This window comes from Mobula hypostoma, chromosome 14 (genome assembly GCF_963921235.1).
Source record: "Mobula hypostoma chromosome 14, sMobHyp1.1, whole genome shotgun sequence".
NCBI classification, from domain to species: Eukaryota; Metazoa; Chordata; class Chondrichthyes; order Myliobatiformes; family Myliobatidae; genus Mobula; species Mobula hypostoma.
This window is the reverse complement of record NC_086110.1, coordinates 1,728,071-1,752,481: the sequence shown is the minus strand read 5'-3', so window position 1 is coordinate 1,752,481 and position 24,411 is coordinate 1,728,071. Positions and strand designations below refer to the sequence as shown.

At 45.3% G+C, this 24,411-nt stretch overlaps 1 long non-coding RNA gene across 1 annotated transcript in view; it reads right to left on the bottom strand.

Moving 5' to 3' along the window:
• Positions 1-17,387: 17,387 nt before the first annotated feature.
• LOC134356420 (uncharacterized) overlaps positions 17,388-24,411 on the bottom strand; it is a 30,903-nt gene continuing 23,879 nt past the window's right edge. The window contains exon 3 of the long non-coding RNA XR_010020349.1: positions 17,388-22,474. This is a non-coding gene — a long non-coding RNA (uncharacterized LOC134356420). The remainder of the gene's footprint in view (positions 22,475-24,411) is intronic.

The following is a 24,411-nucleotide window of genomic DNA, read 5'->3' as shown; positions in this document are numbered from 1 at the left end:
CAGCTCCTCGTCTCATTCCTGTGCCTGTATAAATTCCTTCCTTGCTAATGATAAGTCTACCTCAACTCCCTTACTTCCTTCTGTTTCACTACGCTGCTTCTCACTTTCTAACCCCTCCTGGTACAAGGCTGGTAAAAACGTCTCAGCTAAATCTACATTCGCTTCGGCAGCCTTTCTGGACACACGCCGAGTCACTGCGCAAACGGGATAAACCTATGAGTCCATGAGTGGGGCCTCAATGCTGGCAGGTTGGCTTGTCAATCTCACTGCTGGGTACACCTCTCCGCCGGCGAGGTCATTACCGAGTAAGACCTCCACATCTTTCATCGGTAGTTCGGGCCTCACCCTGATCGTGACCAGTCCGGAGACCAAGTCGCTTTTTAGGTGTATCTGGTGAAAAGGTACTGCTTCAGTCCCTTTCCCAATGCCTTTTATCACACTGATCTCCCCAGTCTGGGTCTCTGAACTAAAGTCTAACACACTCTTTAATATCAATGACTGACAAGCCCCAGTGTCTCTCCAGATCCGCACTGGAACCAGGTTTAACCCCTTCTTCACCGACACCAATCCGGCTGAGATAAACCTCTCGCGCCCTTCCTGAACTTTATCAGACCTCTTCTCCCCTAGCGGTTTGTTTGCCGGCTCAATACAGCCAGTCGGAACCGTCACTTTTCCTTTCCCCATCTCCTTCTTTGGGGCAAAACACCTGGACGCAAGGTGACCAGCTTTCCCACAATTATAGCATACGACCCCAGGAGACTTCCTACCAAACTGCTCCCGGTCTTCCTTATCCTTCTCACTAGTCCCCAGCTTACTTTCTGACTTTTCTGGTGGACTCTCTCTGCCCTCTCGACTACCCTTCTGGTAGCCTTTACTCGGGGTAAACTTCGTTTTATGTGCCAACGCGTACTCATCCGCTAACTTAGCAGTTGTGGCTAAGGTTTCTGCCTCTTTCTCATCCAGATAGGGCCTCATACCTTCAGGGACACAACCTTTAAATTGCTCAATCAGTATTAGCTGTAGCAGTCTGTCATAATCCCCATTGACCCCTTTCGAGGCGCACCAATGCTCACAATACATCTGCATCTCATGGGCAAACTCTAAATACGTGCATCCCCACTGCTTCTTCGCATTCCAGAACCTCTGCCGGTATGCCTCCGGGACCAACTCATAAATCCTGAGTATCGCCTCTTTCACCACATCATACCTCTGGGCATCTTCTGCGGACCATGCCGAGTAAGCTTGTTGAGCTTTTCCTTTAAGTACATTCTGAAGCAAAACAGCCCACTTATCCCTCGGCCAGTCCTGACTTGCAGCGACTTTTTCAAAATGTAGAAAGTACCGATCAACATCGGCCTCCTCAAATGGGAGAACCAGCCTAACCTCCTGGGTCGCCCTGAACCCTCCACCTTGGTTCAGCATGGGCCCCTGCGCTAGCGTCATCCTTAACTTCTCCAGCTCAAATTCCCTTTCCCTCTGTTTCTCTCTTGCTTCTCGTTCTAACTGCCTGTCCCTCTCTTCTTGTTCCAGCTGTTTTACCTGGAACTCGTGCTGGTCTCAATTTTTCATTCTGCAGCTGTACTGCTTCTCCACCAGGTTTGCCCATAGATACCACCTCCAGCTCCTCTTGGGGAAACATACCTTTAGACACATAATGCTCTATGATAGCTCTGTGCATCCCCGCTCTCCTTATTGTCGACTTCCCCTTAAAAAGATTCAACTGTTTGGCATCAGTTGACAACTCTGATTTCCTGGCATCCTCTAATGCCTCCAAGGTTGGCGCCTTTATAAATTCCTCAATCTCCATTTCTGCTGTTTGCCCTTTCTTTCTTTCGGGAATTTTAACCCAATCAATTTACCCAGTCCCAAATTTGGCGTTCAAAATCCCGGACGAACCCCCACTTATGTTACGTACCCCGTAACTGGGTTGCCAAACCAGCAGAAATGGACCACTTAGTTGGAGTCTGGTTTAACAGAAATTAATAAAGTTTTATTAAAGAAATAAGTAACACAGTACTCTAATCGTAAGGATGTAAATGCAACAGGTTAGCAATGATAATATACACGTGTACACAGAACTAGGATAACAGGAATCAACCACGCTCTGTCGCAGTCTAGGGGTAAAATGATCAGTCTCAAGTGACACAGAGTTCAATTCAGCTTAGTACAGTTCGCAGTAATTGCCGTTGTGCTGTTGGAGAGAGAGAGAGAGAGAATGCAAATCTGATTCAGACAGACCTTTGATGTTCTTCGCAGATAGCTTTCGGGCGAACCCTTTTAATGTCTTCTGTGGTCACCGACTGTGACCCCTCCGTTCCGGATACGACTGTTCTTCCACAGTGAACCCGGCACCCAGGCAAGGGCGGACACACACACCAGGTTCCCACCGATCGTACCCTTTCTCACCCTGTGCGTCTATGGTTGGTTCCTGCGACCAGACCTCCAAGCTTCCACCAACTTGTGGGGGCACATCGCTCTTCCAGGGTCTCATGATCTCGTGATCTCATACTGTGTGTCTTGCCTTAGCGAACCTGTTATTTTTATACCCCTGCTGGGGTATCACCTGTCCATCAAACTTCAAACAGTTCAGGTTCAAAGCAACCAGTCTGTCAATATTCTGAAAGGTGTTTCTTTCTTGTTAACCTCTCTCTTCTCTCTTATTAACATTTTGAATGTTTCTCCATTGTCTCACTCATCTCTCTCATCTGCATCAATCTTCTGATAACTTGGTTTGTCGTCACAGTGTCATCCGCAAACTTGGAGATGCTGCATTTAATTCCCTCGTCTAAGTCATTAATATATGTGGTAAACAACTGGGGTCCCAGCACTGAGCCTTGCGGTACCCCACTAGTCACTGCCTGCCATTCTGAAAAGATCCCGTTTATTCCCATTCTTTGCTTCCTGTCTGCCAACCAATTCTCTATCCACATCAATACCTTACCCCCAATACTGTGTGTGTTAAGTTTAAGTTAGACCCCCCCCCCACCATGGGGAACATACTCTGTCTAGGCCTTTTAACATTTGAAAGTTTTCAATGAGATCCCCCCTCATCATTCTAAATTCCAGGGGGTACAAACCAAGAGCTATCAAATGTTCCTTGTATGAAAACACATCCATTCCTGGAATCATCCTTGTGAACCTCTTCTGAACCCTCTCCAATGCCTGCACATCTTTTCTTAGATGAGAAGCCCAAAATTGTTCAAGGTGAGGCTCAGCAGTGCCTTATACTCAGCAGCACATCCCTGCTCTTGTATTCAAGACCTCTTGAAATGAATGCTAACACTGCATTTACCTTCCTCACCACTGACTTAAGCTGTAAGTTAATCTTTAGGGTGTTCTGCACGAGGACTCCCAAGTCCCCTTGCACCTCAGATTTTTGGATTTCCTCTCTGTTTAGAAAAGAATCTGCATATTTATTTCTACTACCAAAGAGCCTGACCATACATTTTCCAACATTGCATTGCATTTGCCACTTTCTTGCCCATTCTCCTAATCTGTCTGAGTCTTTCTGCAGCCTTCCTGTTTCCTCAACACTACCTGCCCCTCCGTCAATCTTCATATCATCTGCAAACTTGGCAACAAAGCCATCTATTCCATCATTTAAATCACTGATATACAGTATGAAAAGAAGCGGTCCCAATACCGATCCCTGCAAAACACAGCTAGTCACTGGCAGCCAACCAGACAGGAATCCTTTTACTTCCCTTTATCTGTCCTAAATGGAATCTCCTCAAAGAGTTCCAACAGGTTCACCATATTGACTTTGTCCTATCTTGCCCTGTGTCACCAAGTACTCCATAAGCTTGTCCTTAACAATCGACTCCAACATCTTCCCAACCTCTGAGGTCAGGCTAACTGGTCTATAATTTCCTTCATGCTGCTTTCCTTCTTCTTAAAGAGAAGAGTGACATTTGCAATTTTCCAGTCCTCTGGCACCGTGCCAGAGTACAATGATTTTTAGACCATAATACAAAGGAGCAGAAGTCGGCCATTCAGCCCATCGAGTCTGCTCTGCCATTTTATCATGAGCTGATCCATTCTCCCATTTAGTCCCACTCCCCCGCCTTCTCACCATCACCTTTGATGCCCTGGCTACTCAGATACCTATCAATCTCTGTCTTAAATACACCCAATGACTTGGCCTCCACTGCCGACCGTGGCAACAAATTCCATAGATTCACCACCCTCTGACTAAAAAAATTTCTTCGCATCTCTGTTCTGAATGGGCGCCCTTCAATCCTAAAGTCATGCCTTCTCATACTAGACTCCTCCATCATGGGAAACAACTTTGCCACATCCACTCTGTCCATGCCTTTCAACATTCGAAATGTTTCTATGAGGTCTCCCCTCATTCTTCTAAACTCCAAGGAATATAGTCCAAGAGCGGACAAATGTTCCTCATATGTTAACCCTCTCATTCCCGGAATCATTCTAGTGAATCTTCTCCGTACTCTCTCCAATGTCAGCACATCCTTTCTTAAATAAGGAGACCAAAACTGCCCACAGTACTCCAAGTGAGGTCTCACCAGCGCCTTATAGAGCCTCAACATCACATCCCTGCTCCTATACTCTATTCCTCTAGAAATGAATGCCAACATTGCATTCGCCTTCTTCATTACCGACTCAACCTGGAGGTTAACCTTAAGGGTATCCTGTACGAGGACTCCCAAGTGCCATTGCATCTCAGAACTTTGAATTCTTTCCCCATTTAAATAATAGTCTGCCCGTTTATTTCTTCTGCCAAAGTGCAGAACCATACACTTTCCAACATTGTATTTCATTGGCCACTTCTTTGCCCATTCTTCCAATCTGTCCAAGTCTCTCTGCAGACTCTCCGTTTCCTCAGCACTACCGGCCCCTCCACCTATCTTCGTATCATCAGCAAACTTAGCCACAAAGCCATCTATTCCATAATCCAAATCGTTGATGTACAATGTAAAAAGAAGCGGCCCCAACACGGACCCCTGTGGAACACCACTGGTAATGGGCAGCCAACCAGAATAGGATCCCTTTATTCCCACTCTCTGTTTCCTGCCAATCAGCCAATGCTCTATCCACGTATGTAACTTTCCCGTAATTCCATGGGCTCTTATCTTGTTAAGTAGCCTCATGTGTGGCACCTTGTCAAAGGCCTTTTGAAAGATCATTGCTAATGCTTCAATAATCTCTAACACTAACTCCTTCAAAATACTAGGGTGCAGTTCATCTGGTCTGGGTGATCTGTGTACCTCTAGAACTTACAGCTTTTTGAGCACCTTCTCCCTTGTAATAGTAACTGCACTCACTTCTCTTCCTTCACACAATACAGCATCTGGCACACATCTCTGCATCTGTTCCTTTGAAGAAACATTGTATCATTTCCTATTGCATGTATGCATTTCTAAATGACAATAAAAGAGGACTGAGTGTTCTCATAATCTAAACTTTAAAATAAACAATCATGAAGCAAAAAGTTTTCACTTATTCTTGGACTCCTAAAAGAACCTGGGGATTGAAAAATCACCAGATCCCACAACTTTTGGCAGCAAGGATGAAGCGGTTATGAAAGGACAGAGTTACATGATGCCCTTGTTGACTGTCTTGAATTACAAGAGAGCTTTAAACAGAGTTGTACTGTGCAGCAATGATCTTCAGTAGATAGTTCTCGCAAAGCAATGTGTGTGTGGGGGGGGGGTGAGGCAGGGGTGTGTTAACAGTGATGTCACTAGTACTGGAAAGCAGCCAACACTGACTGGTCTCCAGAAACAGCAGCATGTGATCTCCAAGGGACGGCAAAATGGCCAATATTGCCTGAACAGAGGCCTCTGGTGGCTGAAACAATTATGACAGTGATAAGGTAATTGGTTTGGCTGCAATGTCACAACCTGCCCCAATAAAAACTAAGGGAATGAAAGTAGAAAATATGAAAAGGAGACGGAAGGTACCAACAACCACCAGAACCAGAAAAAATCCACAAATTGGGGCATTTGTCCAAAGAAATTCCACACCTTAAAACACAAAGTTTAAAGATTTGGGCTGAACTTCAGTGAATTAAAAACATGTACAAATTACATGCATATGAAGGCGTTCAAATTTTAGCTACAATGCTGTCTTCACAGCAAATATGGTAATTGACACATCGAGTTAAAGATGGTATCGAAGAGGATAAACAGAATTTATCCAAGTAAGAAATAATTGGAATAACAATCCCCAACACAGACTGATTGGAGAGAGAGAGAGAGAGAAACGTAGATACTTTATTGATTCTAAAGGAGATTACAGTGCCACAGTAGCATTACACATGCACAGATATAAATATTAGAAAAGAAGTAGGAAGTATAGAGAATAAGTTAGCACAAACAGTCTAACAGGAGGGGGCATCACTTCCCTAGCTTTAGGTTGGCTCATTATAGAGCCTGATGGTCGAGATAAGAAGGGCCACATATAACACTCTTTGAAGCAGTGCAGTTGTCTTAGTCTATTACTAAAAAAGCTCATCTGTTCAGCCAAGGTGGCAAGCAGAGGGTGAGAAACATTGTCCAGAATTGCCAGGATTTTCCGTAGGGTCCTTTGTTCCACCACAGCCTCCAGTGTGTCCAGTTTGACTCCTGTAACAATGCCAGCATTTCTAATCAGTTTACTGAGCCTGCTGACATCACCCATATTGATGCCATTGCCCCAGCACACTGCACAGAAGATTGTACTAGCGACAACAGGCTGTTAGAACATGTGAAGGAGAGGCCTGTATACTCTAAAGGACTTCAGTCTCCTCAGGAAGTAGATACGACTCTGGCCCTTCTTGTACACAGCCTCCGTGTTGATGTTCCACTCAATTCTGTCATCCAGGTCCACCCCCAGGTACTTGTAGGTCCCCACCACACCCAGGACCTCACCGTCAATAGTAACGGGAACAGTGCAGGCTAGTCTTCCTGAAGTCCATCACCATCTCCTTTGTCTCACTGATGTTGAGCTGCAGATGATTCAGCTTGCACCATTTGACAAAGTCCTCCACCAGGACCCTGTATTCATTCTCCCATCCTCTCTTTATACACCCAACTATAGCTGAGTCATCAGAGGGTTTCTGCAGATGACATGACCCGCGTTGTATCTAAAGTCTGACGTATACCGTGTAAACAGGAAGGGAGCCTGTGGGCCCCTGTGCTGCTCATAGCCATGTCTAACACACGGCTCTGAAGCTGCACAGACTGTGGTCTGCCGGTCAGGCAGTCCATTATCCGGGATACAATGCAAGTGCCAGCAATAAGGAAAGGGGTTGATTGCAAACAAAATGCTTCAGATGATGTTAGTGAAAACAAGGACTGTCACGAGACAGTTTGGATCAGCTGCTCAGTTAAGGGAATAACCGGAGATAATATGGAAGATGGCTGCCTTAAGTCGACCTTCATGGATGGTTTGAAATCAAGTGTTGCCAAAGCAGTGAGGCTAATGGAAGCAAATTGCTAAATAAGTGAAGTGAGGTAACAAAATGTGAAAACGATTGGTACTGTCTACATCAGCTACACAACAGAACAAGTGGAACTGGAATTCACAGCAATATATTAATTTACTAGTTGGAAATGAATGTGATATATTTCATTTGCTCAATTATCTAGCCTTTAAGGGACACAAAGCAAGTTTGGACAAGGCATAATTGCAACAAGAGGAAGTAATATTCTTGGTACAGAACATTTCCTGTTGCGAACGAGAAATCACTGAAGATCGTACAAAGGCAGTTATATCAGCAAAATCACCTACAGTAGTCCAGCCTCTTCAATCATTTCTGTGTCTCTGCAACTACAACAGAGCACGGGTCAGTTCAAATGCTGAAATTGCTCAACCTCTCACTCGTCTTCTGACAGGCAACAAGCACTCTGACAACCCTGTGACTCTTATTGAGGAATAGATGGAAGTTTTTCAGATTTTAAGATTTTAAGGGTGATATTAAGTACTCCATCTGCATTGGGAATACCTGACGGGAGAAGGCTATCTACCCTGTATGTCAACGAGAAGCGTGGCTACATGACAACAGCCTTAACTGAAGAACATAGAGACCAACAGCATCCGGTTGGTCATCAGTCTGCCAGGTTAGACAATATAGCATTGCGCTGGGGCTGATATCTACAAGCAGTGCAGGCAACCTCCCTTTCAGTCTTGACTGCTTCTGACTTTGTGCTGGATCAGATTTAAATGTTCAATGCCCACATTCAGTGCATAGGGTCATCGTCAAATGCAACATAAAATCAGGCCCTTTAGCCCACCGAGCCATCTAGACCATGCTGAGCCATTTAAACTGCCTACTTCCATCAATTTGCACTGGGACCTACCCCTCCATACCCGTACCATCCAAACCATTGAAACTGAGATCCCATGCACCTTCCACACTGTCACGACCCTCTGAGTGAAGAAGTTTTCCCTCGTGCTCCTTAAACTTTTCAAGTTTCAGCCCTCACCCATGACCTCCACGTGTACTCCCATTCAACTTTAGTGGGAAAAGTCTGCTTGCCTTTACCCTATCCATACCCCTCATAATTTTGAATACCTCTATCAAATATATTCTCAATCCTCTTTGCATATGACTCAGATCTTCCAGACCCGGCAACACCCTTGTGCATTTTTCCTGTCCCCTTTCAAACTTACTTTCATCAGTCCTGTAGGTATATGACCAAACTGCGCACACACTACGCCAAATTAGGCCTCACCGGTCTGATACAACTTCAACATAACATCCCATCTCCTGTACTCAGTACTTTGATTTACGAAGGCCAATGTGCCAAAAGCTCTCTTTATGACCTTAACAACCTGTGACACCACTTTCAACAAACTATGGATGTGTATTTCCAGATCCTTTGTTCTACTACACTCCTCAGTGCCACATATTCACTGTGTAAGACCTACCGAAATGCAACACTTCACTTCAATCTGCCATTTTTTCAGCCCATTTTTCCAGCTGGTCCAGACCCCACTGCAAGCCACGATAGTCTTCCTCACTGTTCACTACACCCCCAACCTTGGTATCATCCGCAAATTTGCTGATCCATTTTAACATATTATCATCCAGTTCATTAATGTAGATGACAAACACCAACAGATCCAGCAATGATCCCTGTGACTCCTCACTAGTTCAGTCAGAGAGGCACCCATCTTGTACCACTCTCTTGTTTCTCTCACAAAGCCAGTACCTCATCTCCCTCATCTTGAACGCCAAACAACTGAACCTTGTCGATCAACCTCCCATGCAGAACCTTGTCAAGTGTCTTGCTAAAATACATGTAGACAACTTCCACTGCCTTGCCTTCACCAATTTCCTTGGTAACTTCCTCGAAAAGTTCTACAAGATTGCTTAGACACGACCTACCACACACAGAGCTGTGTAACTATCCTTAATCAGTTTATGTCTATCCAAATGCTCATATATCCAGTACCATAGAATACTTTCCAGTAATTTTCCCATAACTGATGTCAGGCTCACCAGCTATAATTTCTTGATTTATTTTTTAGAGCTTATCGTAACAGAACAACATTGGCTATCCTCCAGTCTTCTGGCACTTCAGCTGTCGCTAATGATGATTTAAATTTCTCTGCTAGGGCCCTGGCAGGTTATGCACTTGCCTCCTGCAGGGCACAAGGGAACACGTTGTCAGACCCTGGGGATTTATCCTAATTTACCTCAAGGCTGCAGGCAGCTACTCCTCTGTAACCTGTACAGGGTCCGTGAAGTCAATGCTTCTGTACACCTTGTGTCCATCTCCTGAGTAAATACAGATGCAAAAAAATGCATTTAAGTTCTCCCCCATCTCTTTTGGGTCCACACATCGATTACCATTTGACTCTACTGACTATGAACGGGCTCTGTCGAGTGACAGCTGCTCAGTTGTCTAAGTGGTTCGCTGTTCTTGAGACATCTAATATCATCATTCAACAAGCAAGTCCAACAAATCCAGCTACACTGTTGCCCGGGGGCATGGAGGACTATGATGATCATGCTGTAGAATAGAACAAAAACTTGCCAGGAAGACGGAAATTACCATAGAGAAGTATCTTTATTGAACCCAGATCTCATCATGTGGACTGATGACTCCTTAACCATTGAGGAAGGAATTCAGATTGCTGGTCGGCCTGTTCTCACAGAAAATGAACTGATGGCCTCATAAAGCTTACCTCCTGGTACCTCTGCACAACAGGTAGAACTGAGCGTCTGAATGCTTTAAATGAAGCCTGGAAGCTAGCAGAAGGAACATCAGCTTTGGAAACTTATGGAGACGAAGAGGATTTCTTACATCTGTGGGGACTCCAATCAAGAATGGCCAACTCGTACGAGAACTTATGGAAGTCCATAAGACCATAAGCATAGGAGCAGAATTAGGCCATTTGGCCCATTGAGTTTACTCCACCATTCAATCACGGCTGATCCTTTTTATCACTCCTCAACCCCATTTCCTGGCCTACTCCCCATAACCTTTGATGCCATGTTCAATCAAGAAGCTACCAAGTTCTGCCTAAACTACGCCCAACGCTCTGGCATCCACAGCTGCCTGTGGTAACAAATTTCACAGATTCACCAGCCTCTGACTCAAGAAATTTCTCCACGTCTCAGTTTTAAATGGACACCCCTCTATCCTGTGCCCTTTCATCCTAGACTCCTCCACCATGGGAGGTATCCTTTCCACATCTACTCTGTCCAGGGCTTTCAACACTTGAAAGGTTTTAATGAGATCCCCTCTCATCCTTCTAAACTTCAGTGAGTACAGACCCAGAGCCATCAAATGTTCCTTGTATGATAATCCTTTCATTCCCGGAATCATCTTTGTGAACCTCCTCTGGACCCTCTCCAATGCCAGCACATCTCATTTTTGATGAGGAGCCCAAAATAGTTCACAATATTCAAAGTGAGGCCTCACCAGTGCCTTATACTCATCATCACTTTCCTGCTCTTGTATTCAAGACCTCTTGAAGTGAAAGCTGACGTTGCATTTGCCTTCCTTACCACCGATTCAAGCTGCAAGTTAACCTCTAAGGCGTTCTGCACGAGGACTCCAAAGTCCTTTTGCATCTCAGATTTTTGGATTTCCTCCCCGCTAAGAAAATAGTCTGCACATTTATTTCTACTACCAAAGAGCATGACCATGCATTTTCCAACAATGTATTTCATTTGCCACTTTCTTACCCATTCTCCTAATCTATCTGAGTCCTTCTGCAGTCTACCTGTTTCCTCAACACTACCTGCCCCTCCATCAATCTTTGCGTCATCTGCAAACTTGGCAGCAAAGCCACTTAGTCCATCATGTACATCATTAATATGCAGCATAAAAAGGAACGGTCCCAACACTGACCCCTGCGGAAATCACTAGTCACTGGCAGTCAACCAAGCAAGAATCCTTTTATTCCCACTCGCTGCCTCTTACCAATCAGCCAATGCTCTAACAATGTTAGTAACTTTCCTGTAATACCATGGACTCTAAAATTGGTAAGCAGTCTAATGTGTGGCACCTTGTCAAAGGCCTTCTGCAAGTCCAAATATGCAACATCCACTACATCCCCTTTGTCTATCCTAACTGTAATCCCCTCAAAGAATTCCAACAGGTTTGTCAGGCAAGATTTTCCCTTAAGGAAACCATGTTGAGTTTGTCCTATCTTGTCCTGTGTCACCAAGTACCCCATATCCAAAATCTTCCCAACATCCTCCAGCAGTCGACTCCAACATCTTCCCAACCTCTGAGGTCAGGTTAACTAGTCTATAATTTCCTTTCTGCTGCCTTCCTCATTTCTTAGGTGGAGTGACTTTCCAATCCTCTGGCACCATGTCAGAGCCAATGACTTTTCAAAGATCATTGCTAATGCCTCCACAATCTCTAAAGTTACCTTAGGATGCAGTTCGTCTGGTCTGGATGACTTAGCACTTTCAGCTTTTTGAGTACCTCTCCCTTGTAATAGACTGCACCCACTTCTCTTCCTTTTCTCACTCTGACATCTGGCACACTGCTAGTGTCTTCCACGGTGAAGACTGATGCAAAGTACTGATTAATCTGCCATTACCTTGGCTCCAGTTCTTAATTCTTCGACCTCATTTTCCAGCGGTCCTATATCCACTCTCATCTCTCTTTTATTTTTAACAGACTAGAAAAGCTTTCACTGTCCACTTTGATATTGTTGGCTAGCTTTCTTTCAAATTTCATCTTTTCCCTTCTAATGGTTCTTTTAGTTGTTATCTGTAGGGTTTTAAAAGCTTCCCAATCCTCTATCTTCCCACTACTTTTTGCTTTGTTGTAGGTCATCTCTTTTGTCTTCATATTAGCTTTGACTTCCCTTGTCAGCCACAGTTATACTATTTTGCCATTTGAGTATTGCTTCATTTTTGGAATATATCTGTCCTATATTTTCCTCAGTTTTCCCAGAAATTCTCGCCATTGCTGCTCTGCTGTCATACCTACCAGCACACATGCTGAGCTCGCTGACTTCATTAACTTTGCCTCCAACTTTCACCCTGCCCTCAAGTTTACCAGGTCCATTTCTGACACCTCCCTCCACTTTCTAGATCTTTCTGTCTCTGTCTCTGAAGACAGCTTATCTACTGATGTCTACTATAAGCCTACTGAATCTCACAGCTATCTGGACTATTCCTCTTCTCACCCTGTCTCTTGCAAAAACGCCATCCCCTTCTCGCAATTCCTCTGTCTCCGCCGCATCTGCTCTCAGGGTGAGGCTTTTCATTCCAGGCCGAGGGAGATGTCCTCCTTTTTTAAAGAAAGAGGCTTCCCTTCCTCCACTATCAACTCTGCTCTCAAACATATCTCCCTCATTTCACGCACATCTGCTCTCACCCCATCCTCCCGCCACCCCACTAGGAATAGGGTTCCCCTGGTCCTCACCTACCACACCACCAGTCCAACATATAATTCTCTGTAACTTCCGCCACCTCCAACGGGATCCCACCACTAAGCACAGCTTTCCCTCCACTCTCTCTGCTTTCCGCAGGGATCTCTCCCTACGCGACTCCCTTGTCCACTCATCCCCCCCCATCCCTCCCCACCGATCTCAATCCCGGCACTTAACCTTGTAAGCGGAACAAGTGCTACACATGCCCTTACACTTCCTCCCTTACCACCATTCAGGGCCCCAGACAGTCCTTCCAGGTGAGGCGACACTTCACCTGTGAGTCGGCTGGGGTGATATACTGCATCCGGTGCTCCCGATGTGGCCTTCTATATATTGGCGAGACCCGACGCAGACTGGGAGACCGTTTCGCTGAACACCTACGCTCTGTCTGCCAGAGAAAGCAGGATCTCCCAGTGGCCACACATTTTAATTCCACATCCCATTCCCATTCTGATATGTCTATCCACGGCCTCCTCTACTGTAAAGATGAAGCCACACTCAGGCTGGAGCAACAACATCTTATATTCCGTCTGGGTAGCCTCCGACCTGATGGCATGAACATTGACTTCTCTAACTTCTGTTAAAGCCCCACCTCCCCCTCGTACCCCATCCATTATTTATTTATATATATATATTCTTTTTCTCTCTCTCCTTTTTCTCCCTCTGTCCGTCTGACTATACCCCTTGCCCATCCTCTGGGCTTCCCCCTCCTCCTTTCTTTCTCCCTGGGCCTCCTGTCTCCTCTCGTATCCCCTTTGCCAATCACCTGTCCAGCTCTTGGCTCCATCCCTCCCCCTCCTGTCTTCTCCTATCATTTTGGATCTCCCCCTCCCCCTCCCACTTTCTAATCTCTTACTAGCTCTTCTTTCAGTTAGTCCTGACGAAGGGTCTGGGCCCGAAACGTCGACTGTACCTCTTCCTAGAGATGCTGCCTGGCCTGCTGCGTTCACCAGCAACTTTGATGTGTGTTGCTTGAAATTCCAGCATCTGCAGATTTCCTCGTGTTTGCATACTTCCCAGCAACTCCTTTCCATTTAGTTTGGCCAACTCCTCTCTCATACCACTGTAATTTCCTTTATTCCTCTGAAATACTGCTACATCAGACTTTACTTTCTCACTATCAAATTTCAAGTTGAACTCAATTATATTGTGATCACTGCCTTCTAAAGATTCTTTTACCTTAATCTCCCTAGTCACCTCTGGATCATTACATAGCAACCAATATGGTATAGCGAATCCCCTAAATAGACTCAATGACACACCACTCTTAAAAGCCCTCTTGTAGGCGTTCAACAAACTCACTCTCTTGAGATCCATTTCCAATCTGTTTTTCCCAATCAACCTGCATGTTGAAATCTCCCATGACAATAATAACATTGCTCTTCTGGCATGCCTTCTCTATTTCCCGTTGGAATCTGTGATCCACATCCCAACTACTGTATATAACTGCCATCAGGGTCCTTTTACCCTTGCAGTTTCTTAACTTGACCAACAATGATTCAACATCTTCTAAACCTACGTCACATCTTTCTACTGATTTGATACCATTCTTTACCAGCAGAGCCACGCCAACCCCTCTGCCTACCTTCCTGTCCCTCAGACACAATGTGTAACCTTGGTCATTCAGCTCCCAACTGCAGTCGTCCTTCAGCCATGATTCCGTGATGGCCACAACGTCATACCTGACAATCTGTAATAGTGCAACAAGATCATCCACCTTATTTCTTATACTCCGTGCATGGAGATACGGCACTTTGAGTGTTGCATTTGTGACCCCTTTTAGATTCTGCAGCCCTAATGCACCGATACTCCCCCTCGCTGGCTACAGCGATGTCCTATCATCTGCCCGCCTTTCCTGACAGTCTGACTGCACATTATCTTTGCACTTTTACCATTTGTCCTATCCCGAGCCCCTTCACGCCTGTTCCCAACGCCCCCCCCCAAAATTAGTTTAATCCCTCCCCAACTGCTCTAATAAACCTGCCCATGAGATTGTTGGTTCCCCTCAGGTTCAGCTGCAACCCATCACTTTTGAACAGGTCATAACTCCCCCAGAAGAGATCCCAATGAATCCAAGAACTTGAAGCCCTGCCCCCTGCACCAGCTTCTCAGCCACGCATTTATCTGCCAGATCACCCTGTTTCTACCCTCACAGGCCGTACCACAGGCAGCAATCCAGAAATTACTACCCAGGAGGTCCTGCTTCATAGCTTTCTGCCGAGCTCTCTACATTCTCTTTTTCAGGACCTCTTTGCTTTTCCTTCCTATGTCATTGGTACCAATATGTACCAGGACATCTGGCTGCTCTCCCTCCCTCTGCAAAGTGTTGTAGACACGATCCAAGACGTCCCTGACCCTGGCGCCTGGGAGGCAACACACCACTCAGGTGTCTACAGAATCTCCTGTCCGTTCCCCTGACTACCACTCCGCTCCTTGGCCTCTTTCTCTTCTGCACCATGAACCCAGTAACCTGCTGTCCATGGCGTTCTCCTGGGAGGTCGTTCCTCACAACAGTATCCAAAGCAGTATACTTATTATTGAGAGGAATGGCCACGGGGTGCTCCGCACTAATGTTTCCATTTCCCCTGACGGTCACCCAGGCACTCACCTCCTGCAACTTTGGGGTAACTACTTCTTTGTAGCTCTGATCGATTATCTCCTCTCTCCCCGTACAAGCCGAACGTCATCCAGCTGCTGCTCCAGATCCCTAACATGGTTTTCGAGGAGTTGCAACTGGATGCACCACACAGATATAGTTCCCCAGGATACTCTTGGTCTCCCAGGACTCCAGCACCTGGCATGAAGAACACACAATGGCCATTTACTAGACTAGGTACAGTAAGAGAGAGAAAAGAGAACTTTAACAGAAGCTTACTTAGGGCCAGCATTTCTTCTGAGCCAAAGCCTGACCCTCCTACCCTCACCACTGGCCAACTCACAACAACGGCCATCCCGCCTGTCCCTTCTCGTCACTGTGGCCTGCTCCTGCCACTGACCGCGCCGTTGAAATCAGCGTTTACCTACTTCCCCTACTCATGATGTGCCAGTTGAAATAGCTCTTAATGTGTACATACGGGTATCACATGATATGAATTGAATTGACTTTACTTCTTACATCCTTTACAGACATGAGGAGTAAAAATCTTCATGTTACGTCTCCATCTAAATGTGCAATGTGCAAAGTGCAATTATAGTAATTTATAATAAATAGAACAGTCAATGTAATATAAAAATACACTCAAATCAGCGTGAGTTAATCAGTCTGATGGCCTGGTGGAAGAAGCTGTCCCGGAGCCTGTTGGTCCTGGCTTTTATGCTGCGGTACCGCTTCCTGGATGGTAGCAGCTGGAATAGATTGTGGTTGGGATGGCTTGGGTCCTCAATGATCCTACACACCTTGTGCAGCTGGATCCTGGATTTCCTGTCAGATTGCCAGCAGGTTGTAAGAGTGGGCTCCCTCACCTCCAACCCTCTGACTCTCACACACCTGTCTTTGTAAATGTCCTGAATCATGAGAAGTTCACAACTACAGATGCACTGGGCTGTCCACACCACTCTCTGCAGAGTCCTGCGATTAAGGGAGGTACAGTTCCCATACCAGGCAGTGATGCAGCCAGTCAGGATGCTCTCAATTGTGCCCCTGTAGAAAATTCTTAGGACCTGGGAGCCCATACCAAACTTCCTCAACTGTCTGAGGTGAAAGAGGCGTCGTTGTGCTATTTTCACCACACAGCTGATATGTACAGACCACGTGAGGTCCTCGGTGATGTGAATGCTGAGGAACTTGAAGCTGTTTACCCTCTCAACCCCAGATCCATTGATGTCTATAGGGGTTAGCCCATCTCCGTTCCTCCTGTAATCCACAACCAGCTCCTTCGTTTTTGCTACATTGAGGGAGAGGTTGTTTTCTTGACACCACTGTGTCAGAGAGATGACTTCTTCCCTGTAGGCCACCTCGATACTGTTTGAAATAAGGCTAATCAATGTAGTGTCGTCAGCAAATTTAATTAGCAGTTTCAAGCTGTGGTTGGTGATACAGTCATGGGTATACAGGGAGTAAAGGAGGGGACCTCATACACAACCCTGGCGGGCTCGTATTGAGAGTCAGAGGGTTGGAGGTGAGGGAGCCCACTCTTACAACCTGCTGGCAATCTGACAGGAAACCCAGGATCCAGCTGCACAAGGCAGGGTCAAGGCCAAGGTCTCTGAGCTTCTTGTCGAGCCTGGATGGAACTATGGTGTTAAACGCTGAACTGTAGTCCAAGAATAGCAATAATAGCAGATGCTATTAATGATTCGAATTGTTAGGTACGTCAATACATACCACAAACCTCAAAGTATTCATCAAAACTATCTATTCCTGCAGATTCCAGAACAAATATGTTCCCTTTTCATCAAACATTCTAGCTATGGTGATGTGGGTACTTTACCTGTGGTTCATCATTCTGACAAGGGATGTGAGTATACAATAGTCATATCCACCACATATAGTTTTAAACGGAGTCATTTATGTGAATATGTCACCATGATGTGAGAAATGACACATCTGACCCTATCCATATTATAGCCGTAGACATAACCATCTCTGTTGATGGCAAAGCTGTGTATTTACCATTCCAGTAGGGCACAGGTCCTCTTCTTGCAGTTAAAGGGGGAACACCTACAGTTATAGGTAACGCGTGTTGCGACTACATAACAACTCTGAAAACATAATTATTCAAGTATTCATTATTTATAGTATTCATATTAATATGTATTATCATAATCTACATTTCTGTTTGCTTAAAGGCAATCATCACCTGAATAACCCAAACTAGTACAAGTCTGCTTGATGAATGCAATCATGATGTAATGATATAAATGCTTTGAAGATGTATTCTCTGATATGATACAACTGAAGTGGTTTTTGATGACTCTATAATGTTGATACTTCGAAATTTTCTGCTTCTGAATTTTCAGATGTAATTATTCTGAATCTGTGATTTAGAATCGAAGGAGGGATTGTTGGAATTGGTTGCGTTTTATGCTTTTAATAAGATATTAGTTATTAATGCAAGACTAAAATTGTAGCTTTTTCTCCTTTCATATATTCACAATATGTAGTGCTGTCTCCACTTACAGATGGAAAACTGATATAGCAGTTACAGAAAGGTTTATCACCTTTTCGTTTTTCATTGGCTAAGTGAAAATTACACACTTGGCACATTATACTCCTGCTGTGACTGTGTATCTTGTAATTGATCCTTGATTTATCTTAGGGATTTGTATAGAAGTGCCGGGTCTGGAAAGATCGCCATATTATTCTTTGTCTATGCTTCTGACTCTTTCGTTCATATGATCATAAACAATCTTAAAGCAACAAGTTTTCACTCATTCCTGGACTCCGAACAGAACCGGATTCCACTTAAGTTACTGGAGAGGATTCTGAGGGTATCATCTTATGAAATTGATTGAGTTATCCACTGAAGTAGCAAAGAAGGTGAATGAAGGCTGGGAAGTAGGCATCAATATGGACTTGGGTACGGCTTTTGTTAAGAGTTTACATTGGTAGATTAGATCTGATCCAGAGACAGCTCGCAAATTACACGCACAATTGGTGTAACTGTAAGAAGCAGATGGTGGTAATGGAAATTTGTTTCTCAGACTGGAGCCCCAAGTTTTGTGCTGTACCACAGGACTCAGTGCTGGGCTCATTATTGATTGTAATCTATAAAAGCAATACGGGTGAGAATATAGAAAGAATGGTTAGTAAAGTTCCAGGTCACAAATAGGAGGTGTTGTATGAAAGAGAAGGCAGTTATCAGGATTTACAGAGGAGTCATGATCAGCTAGGTAAGTGAGTCAAGGAATTGCTCGGCACGTAATCCAGGTACATGCAAGATGTTGCGTTTTGGGAAGTCAAATTCAGATAGGAATTTCACAGTGAATGGCAGGGCTCTGGGGAACTGCTGTAGAAAGTGGAAGAGTGGCCTTGATTTCAGGTACATAATTCCCTGAAAGTGGAGGTGCAGGATTGTGACTAAGGTGCACTGGCCAGACAGGAAACTAAGTGCAGAATATGGGAGTTCATGTTGCAGATATACAAGCATGCAGAAAAGAGTGATTAAGGATTCGACCAATCGGGAAAGGTTGTGAAAATTAGGATTTCTTTTGTCTGAGCATAGGAGTCTGAGTGGCGATCTTATAGAAGTTATAAAATCATGAGGGGCACAGACAGAACGAAGGCACCTTGACTTCTTCCCAGGTTTGGGGAAAAGATGAGAGGAACTAAAGATGACACCAGAGGGCGACTTCTCCCAGCTCTTCAGTGAAACAGTTAAATTCTTCTCATTCTATTGTCTCTGTTTTTCTTTCCAGGGTGGCTAGGGTCTTCTTTAGATCTCTGATGTACACTGGCACCCAGATACTGCAGTTCTGCACAGCGGCACGTTCCCCTTCTTGGAGTTGGCTTTTTGACCGCGTTTTGGAATGTCCAGGTTCGACATGAAGTCGGGTCACTGAGCAGCCCGTTAGATGCAAACTCTCACCAGTGTTGCATACTGGGAGCCAGAACACTGAGGAGAACAAGAGTGGCCGTCGGACAGCTCTGCACTCAATGACCAATTTGCCAATTCTCGAGTCAGGGAACTTGAAATAAAAAAGCAACACTTCAGACTGACAGTAACATTGACATAGTGATTGTTGTCTCTGCTAGCGCTGTGAAAGGAGTGATATCTGTCTCTCTCTTGTTAGTGAGAGACAGAGAGAGCCTGTGGGATGTTGAAAATGTTGGAATAAAGAATTAGTTTTTGATGGACTGTAGACCATGGTCTCTCTTTGGGAGCTTTGCTATTGTTGGCATGTTGGGTGGTGGGAATGCTGACGTTTTATGCTAGAATAATTCAGGGGAGGGGGAGGGAGGAGGGTTGGTGCTGCTTGTACATGGGTCGGGAGGTGCTTTGGGGTTTTTTTCTGTCATTCATCCTTTGGTAGTTTTTTTTCTGTTTTGGGGATGTCTGTGGAGAGTAGTAATTTCAGGATGCATATTGTATACATTCTCTGATATTAAACGGGACTATTGAGCTACTATTAGCGACTTGAGGGAATGTTGGAAAGTGTATGGTTGTGCAGTTTGGCAGAAGAAATAAACGGGCAGACTATTATTTAAGTGGGGAGAGAATTCAAAGTTCTGAGATGCAACGGGACTTGGGAGTCCTCGTACAGAATACCCTTAAGGTTAACCTCCAGGTTGAGTCGGTAATGAAGAAGGCGAATGCAATGTTGGCATTCATTTCTAGAGGAATAGAGTATAGGAGCAGGGATGTGATGTTGAGGCTCTATAAGGTGCTGGTGAGACCTCACTTGGAGTACTGTGGGCAGTTTTGGTCTCCTTATTTAAGAAAGGATGTGCTGACGTTGGAGAGGGTACAGAGAAGATTCACTAGAATGATTCCGGGAATGAGAGGGTTAACATATGAGGAACGTTTGTCCACTCTTGGACTGTATTCCTTGGAGTTTAGAAGAATGAGGGGAGACCTCATAGAAACATTTCGAATGTTGAAAGGCATGGACAGAGTGGATGTGGCAAAGTTGTTTCCCATGATGGGGGAGTCTAGTACGAGAGGGCATGACTTAAGGATTGAAGGGTGCCCATTCAGAACAGAAATGCGGAGAAATTTTTTTAGTCAGAGGGTGGTGAATCTATGGAATTTGTTGCCACGGGCAGCAGTGGAGGCCAAGTCATTGGGTGTATTTAAGGCAGAGATTGATAGGTATCTGAGTAGCCAGGGCATCAAAGGTTATGGTGAGAAGGCGGGGGAGTGGGACTAAATGGGAGAATGGATCAGCTCATGATAAAATGGCGGAGCAGACTTGATGGGCCGAATGGCCGCCTTCTGCTCCTTTGTCTGATGGTCTTTAACGTTTTCATGCAGAGTGATCAGTATATGAAATGAGCTGCCAGAGGAAGTCAGTCACAAACAAGAGAAAATCTGCAGATACTGAAAATCCAAGCCATTCCTGTGCTATATGGCCATGACATGGTTGACCAAAGAGCTTGTTGATGTGCTGTGAGTTGGGAGGAACCAGGGGCAAGGGGGTAACTGAAAGATAACTCAAACCAAAGCGGAGCTTCTCTGTGTAGTGACAGTCTTCAGTCAGACATTGTTTAGTGGCAGCACCTCTAAGCTCTCAGGCAGAGGGTCACCCCTGCGGTATCGACACAGATCAGCGGGGACACTGCACGGTGGGAAGGGCAGTACCAAGGGAGCACCTTTCACAGTCAGGTTGACAGGAGGGGAGCGGACTATTTACCTGAAGAGTGGGGCAGTGTATGGGTTTTTGAGCTAAGGGGGATGTTGAATATGCCTTGCCTAGAGGATGTACTGATGGACCATCCAGGCAATAGAACTCTGACACCTTCCGTGAAGACATCTCAAGGCTGTGTCTTGCGCTCACATTGCTAACCTGAAACTGATTTACAGCATAGTGGTCAATATGATGCATTGGGGAAGGGGAGTAGTGATGGGTCGGTCTGATCCTGTTTCTGGCAGTGGTTGTCATTTGAACAGGGACAGAAGGCTGCTGAGCAGCAAAAGGAATACCGGAGTGTCTCAGAAGCCTTATCCCTTATCCAACCAGGGGTGCAGGAGTGACACAGGAGCTTTGTCCTGTCTGCCTTTCCAACCAGTGTGTGATGCTTGCAGCTTGTACAGTGCTGGAGAAAGTCTGTGGAGTGAAAAAGCAGTATAGGACAGGAGAGGGAAGTGAGGCAGGACCTCCGGGGGGGCGGGGGGGAGTTCTGTTTTCTACACTTGTGGCCAAGAATCTGAAAGACTTTATTACCAGGAGCAGCAGATCAGCAGATCTCCTGGAACAGCAGGATCCTGGAGTGAAAGGGAACAATTCAGGTTACTGAGGGGCAGCATTGAGAGATATGCTGAACAGCTTGCTGCCGTCTTAGGCCTTTGTGAAGTGATGGGACAGTGTGGTGGAAGCACAACATCGTCCCTGGGAGAGGAGCTGAAGGCCAGTGTAGCTTCAAGAATTGTGAGTGTCCGGCGGAGGTGAGCTGGGGGTTCTGCAGGACAGGCTACAGGATGGGGTAAACAGCATGATCCCTGGAGTAACCGGGAGATGGGGTTGCTCTGTGATGCAGAGGTTCTGCCTGCACTTTGCGAGACATGATTCTGTGAGGAACTTTTCCATGTACTGTAACATCAAGCCACGTGAGTCTCAGAGGTGAGCACAGAATAAGTTTATTATTCAGAGTGTGGGTTATGGATTTGGCCCACTGCCCGTACTCCTTCTGTGGGAGGAGGAACTCAGAAGTGTCGCAGGGAGCAGCCAGGAGGTAGATGAAAGGGGAAAAAGAGAGCAAACTACAATCCCAACGAGAGAGCCAGGGCTGGCAGCAAACTAATCCCACAATCAGAGGCAAGTGGAGTGAGGTAGCGGGTAGCTGATGTCGGCCCGGCAGCATTCTGTACTTGATGGATTGCCTCTGTTGCTGGTCTCTGAAAGGCTCCTCTCCGTCCTGCTGATCTAACCCTGCCGGAAGTGTTTTCTCAGCACGTCCAGCGCTTTCTGGATCCTCAGGTCGGGGGGGTTAATACAGACTTCCACACCCCCCTTCGTCTGGAATCTGAGCAGAGGACATAGAGGTTAACAGGTGGTGAGGTGACACATGCCTACAGTATCCACGACTGCTATTGATAACTCGCATTCCATAATCCACCCATTTCCTGGGGCATGGACCATAGTGCAGTACAGCACAGGAACAGGCTCTTTGGCCTACAATGTGCTGAACTGATTAAACCAGTATTTATACACCTAACTAAAATAGTCTCTTCTGTCAATGCAATGGCCATATCTCTCCATTATCTGCACATTCTCGTGCCCAACTAAGAGCCTCTTTAACTCCTCTGTCATATCTCTCACCACCACCACTCCAGGCATCCACAACTCTGTTTGATAATTTAAAAAAACTTGTCCTGCACATCTACTTTGAACTTATCCCATCTCACCTTAAGCACTTACCCTCTGGATTTAAAGACTTCAACCCTGGGTAAAAGATACTGGCTACTCTCTCTGTGCCTCTCATAATCTTATAAATCTTTGTCAGGTCTTCCTTCAGATCCACTTTAGTGAATACAAGCCAAAGTTGTCCGACTTCTTCTGTATGTATAGCACATACTCTTTAATCCAGGCAGTGTCCTGTTAAACATCTTCTGCACCCTCTCCAAATCCTCCAGATCTTTGCTGTAATGGGATGACCAGAAATGATTGCAAATCTCTAGATGTGACCTAACCAGTGTTTTATAAAGCTGCAATACAATATCAGATAACAATTCTTGACAATGGTTCTGATCTGATTCTGATAATGCCCTATGCCTTCGTCACCACCATATCAACCTGTGTAGTCACACTCAGGGAGCTCTGGGCTTGGACCACAAAGACCCCTCTGTATCTCTATGCTGTTAAGTGTCTTGCCTATAGGCTGTTATCCCTTTACATTTGACTAGATTAAACACTCTCCGCATTTTTTCTGCCCATATCTGGAACTGATTAATATCTTGCTGTATCCTTTTGCAATCATTCTGATCTGAATCATGTCACCAACCTTTGTGTCGTCTGCCATTTTACAAACTTCAACCCATCCATGTTTTCATCTAGGTTATTTATATCTACAGGAATGTAGAGATATAGATATATCAATTATATATGAGGGACATTATAAAAATGTCTAACTAAAATCTTCATAGAGAACAGTAGCCATAGCCTAATTTGGGACAGCCAACATGGCTTTGTGTGGGTCAGGTCAGGTCTTACAAACTTGGCTGAGATGATACATGTGATCAACAAATGCACCTACATTGATTACGGAAGTGATCATGTGGAGCCACAGAAGATGGGCAATGAGTATTTTCCCTTTCGTTTTACCATGGAGAAAGACATGTAAACATTCAGATGTTGAGATAGTTAATGGGGATTCTTGAGACAGTTCATGGGGAGTCCTTGAGACAGTTCATGGGGGAGTCCTTGAGACAGTTCATGGGGAGTCCTTGAGACAGTTCATGGGGAGTCCTTGAGACAGTTCATGGGAGTCTTTGAGACAGTTCATGAGGAGTCCTTGAGACTGTTCATGAGGAGTCCTTGAGACAGTTCATGGGGAGTCCTTGATACAGATCATGGGAGTCTTTGAGACAGTTCATGAGGAGTCCTTGAGACAGTTCATGGGGAGTCCTTGAGACAGTTCACGGGGAGTCTTTGAGACAGTTCATGGGGAGTCCTTGAGACAGTTCATGGGGAGTCCTTGAGACAGTTATTGGGGAGTCCTTGAGACAGTTCATGGGGAGTCTTTGAGACAGTTCATGGGGAGTCCTTGAGACAGTTCATGGGGAGTCTTTGAGACAGTTCTTGGGGAGTCCTTGAGACAGTTCATGGGGAGTCTTTGAGACAGTTCTTGGGGAGTCCTTGAGACAGTTCATGGGGAGTCTTTGAGACAGTTCATGGGGAGTCCTTGAGACAGTTCATGGGGAGTCTTTGAGACAGTTCATGGGGAGTCCTTGAGACAGTTCA